The 3,779-nt window shown below is 48.1% G+C and overlaps 1 protein-coding gene across 2 annotated transcripts in view; it reads right to left on the minus strand.

Annotated features, from left to right (window-relative positions):
- Positions 1-3,779, minus strand: part of DSC1 (desmocollin 1) — a 44,638-nt gene that overhangs the window by 2,950 nt on the left and 37,909 nt on the right. The gene's annotated exons all lie outside the window — the stretch shown is intronic.

A 3,779-nucleotide genomic window follows, 5' to 3' on the forward strand; every position in this document is an offset into this window, starting at 1 on the left:
CCCTCAATGGCTGCCCTGCCTGCCCCCTGCCTTGACTTATACCCTCAGACCCTCAATGGTTACTCCACCCGGCCCCAGCCTTCTGGCATTTAAAAACAAAAACCAAAAAAGCACTCTCCAGCAGTAGCAGCTGCCGTCGGGGTCACTGGGGCCTCGTGACAGAGCCCCCCCACTGCACAGCACGAGGAAGCGGGGGGTAGTGGAAACCAGCCCCGCCTGCTTAGCACCCATACTGCCACTGACCCCTCATACGGGGACAGTATAGGTTGGCAGGGCACCCCACAGCTCCATGCACTGTCAAGCAGCTGGGGCCACTGCAGCTGTCACCCAGGGCCTGGCACCACTCAACCTGAGCAGCCCTGGTTGCCTGACAGTGGCACCCTGCCGGCCCCAGTCACACCCCTGTGATGGGGCAGCAGCAGTGCAGGTGCCATGCAGCTGGAGCCAGTCTCTGCTGCTCTATGCTATGTGCAGGGGCTCTGTCACAAGGCCCCAGCGGCAGCTGCTACTGCTGGTGAGTGTGGGGCTTTTTTTTAATTGCCAGGATGCTGGGGCCAGAGGGAGCAGCCACTGGGTGGGGCTGTGGGAGCAGGTGGGGAATGGGGCCAGCGGGGTCCTCCCTGGTCCTCTCCCCCCTACTCCAGCTCCCCTCCACTTACCAGCATGGTGCCCAGACCCAGCTTCCTGCATGGGTAGGCAGTGTGCTACAGCACCAGGGCAAGGGCCAACCATAGAAATGCTCTGCTCTGCTCTGCTCTGCTCTGCTCTGCCCTGTCCTGCTTTTTTCCCCTGGAGTATTTTTTGACCCCTGGATATCCAGGGGTCTAATTTTAACCCCGTGATGGAAATTTGCAGCATGGGGAATATTTTTTTTTCTTCCCGCATATGTCTCTTGCAGCATCTCAAAGGACTTTGAGACACTGCAGGAGGCACATGGGCAGTCATCTGGATGTGCTCTCTGGGTTTATCTTATGAATCATGTTTGCACACCTAACAGTGCTAGTGTTGAGTGGCACCCTGCAGCACCTTTATAACGGTCTCAAAGCACTTCACTGTGCCACAGCACCCTGGTTGGAAATCAGTGCTCAGGTGAGGTAGCAACAATGGTCCTGGAAATATGTGAGAATGAAAGATTTTTGTGAATGGTATCCTTTATTGGACCAGCTGCATGGCTTGGATAACTTAGATAAGCTTTTGAACACAAAGTACTTTTTTCAGGCCTGAGGAAAAAACAAGCACAACAAAGATTAAAAGCAATTTATCTTTTCCCTATTTCACACCCCTGCACACTGTTTTTAATCCTTGCTGTGCCTGCTTTTTTTTTATTGCATCACAGTATCATTTGTTAACACAGGCAGGAGTGTGGCAGGTACTTCCTTCCCTATTTCTTTCTCCTGAGTTCTTCCAGCCTCATTCTCCTTTCCCTCCCCATCAAGCTATGCAGGGCTGCAGGAGCTATTCTGTGCTGAAGCAAGTTACAAAACCAGGGTTTGAATAGCAGGGGAGCTTGCAGGGGGGCTCAGCCCCCCCCCCCCCCCAAAACAAAAGCCACCCTGTAAGTTTTTAAATCATAATTGGGGGAGGGGGGTCCTCCAATCTGATTGCTCCTTCACTTCATTCTAGGGCAAGGGTCACCAACCAGTGGATCTTGATCCCCCGGTAGATCTGAGAGCCTCTTGTGAGATATCTGAGAGCCTCTTGGAGTCAATCTGAGGCTGGGGTGGGGGGCTGAGTGCCTGTGTACATGCATGCATGTGCTCCAGCCCAGCAGGTCAGTTTGTGGGGGAGGGGAAGGGCAGGGGATAGGTTGAGGCCCCTGGGGTGAGGGACAGTACCACAGAGGCAGAAGCAGGGGTAAGTTAAGTGGGCACCCAGCCAGGTGGGACTTATCTGCTGGGAAGGCACATCCCCAAATAATTTTGTCTCCCTCTGCTTCAGTCTGCCCCCTGCCCTTTCCCTCCCCAGACTTACCTGCTGGGCAGGGTGGTGGCAGTGCATGGTAGATCTTGGGTTGCTTTTAAATGCCAAAGGTGATCTCCTTCTTAAAAAGGCTGGAGACCGCTGTTCTAGGGGAATTTATTAGGGCATCGTGATGGGCAACCCAATTTTTTCTGCAGATGCCCCCACGAGTCAAAGTGTAATTCAAACCTTGACCAAACTAGCACCATAGTAAACTTCTCCTACTGGTCATCTGCTGTGATTGCAGGCCTCTCCAAATGCAAACAGAAACATGTTTGAAGAGTTAGTTGGCTTAGTTAACTGCATTTTAAACTTATTACTGTTTCTTAGAGGTTTTGTGTGTGTGTTGTGTGGGATTTTTTTGTAACTGTTCAGGCTGACTGTAGGATTTCAGGATAAAAGCCTAGGAAACGAAGAACTGTTTCATCTTAAACATCATTCACATTTGCATTTATCTAACACTGATAGTTATAAAAATTCATTACCATTTTTTTTTTAGAGTTTAATTTCATTCTTTCAAAATAACATAAGGGTTTTTTCTGTAACTGGCATGCATATTTAACCTACTGAAGATTACAATCCTAATACGTTCATGTTTAAAATATTTTACCATTATTTGACAATACTTGATCAGTCAAATACTCATCACTACTATATATATATATATATATATGTAAAAATGACATACAAGGAAGGATTCACTAAGATTAAATAAGGAAATGTAAGTCTGGCATTTCCCACCTTTCAAGTTACTTGACTTTGCAACCTAAATAAGTCCTGTAATGCATATGTAATGTAATTTTTTTGTTTAAGAAACTCTTTTCTAAAAAAAGTAAATTGTGTATATCAAAAGCAAATACAAGGAAAATCCTGGTCCAAGCCTGCACTAGCCTACAGCAGTGGTTCCCAACCTTTTTTTTCTCCCCCTGCGAAAGAACACGGCAGTGGGAAAGGGCATGAAGAATCAGCTGCCCCACCCCCCAGATTTAAGCCTGCCCATGCCTGCTGGCAGCTGAAGCCACTCAACCAGGCAGACAGACAGGGGTCTGAGGAGGGGCTCGTGCCACTACCCAGCAACCAGCCCTTTGCGGCCCAGTACTGGGCTGCAGCCTGGTGATTGGAAACCTCTGGCCTAGAGTGCTCTTAGTTCAGAAAGAATTTAGCTGCCAAACTCTAAGTATCTACTCAACATATCAATTCACACATGCTTAATGTGACTTAACCAACTTGGGATGAATTTTCCAGGGATGGGAGAAGTCTTATCCCTTATGTCTACGCAAACACTTTCCCTGCCCAAAAACATATTAGTACTAAACTTCTGAACAAAACTAATTTTGTTTTACACACGTAAGACACTATTTTCTCCTAATGTACATGGATATGCCTGACCATTTTAGCTGGAATGGTTTTCCCATATACCTCACTCTCTCTACCCTCTTCTTCCCCTCAGTCATTAAAAGGCATAAAAAATTCAACCTAAACAGTTAATGTGTGACAAAATTATAGGCAACTCAAAATAGTGTTTCTCAACTTGTGGGTCGCAAGAATATTTAAAAGGGTCATGAGCAAGTGCCAGAAAAACACAGGAAAGCATGGGTTTCCCCTTTCAGGCTGGCAGCATTCTAACCCACAAGGAACTGCCTGGGACTACTGGAGGCAGCAGGTGCACATGTCTGCACATATGGCTGGCATGTAATCAGGCAGTGTCATGGAAGCAGCCCCAGCAGCTGGATGCAGGGAAGTCTATGGGGAGTGAGGGTCGGAGGGCCAGGGATTAGGAACTGTCTGGCGGGGCAGTGTATGTATGTGGAGGGGATGGG

Source organism: Crocodylus porosus, unplaced genomic scaffold (genome assembly GCF_001723895.1).
Source record: "Crocodylus porosus isolate Cpor-Errol unplaced genomic scaffold, CroPor_comp1, whole genome shotgun sequence".
In the NCBI taxonomy this organism is placed as follows: domain Eukaryota; kingdom Metazoa; phylum Chordata; order Crocodylia; family Crocodylidae; genus Crocodylus; species Crocodylus porosus.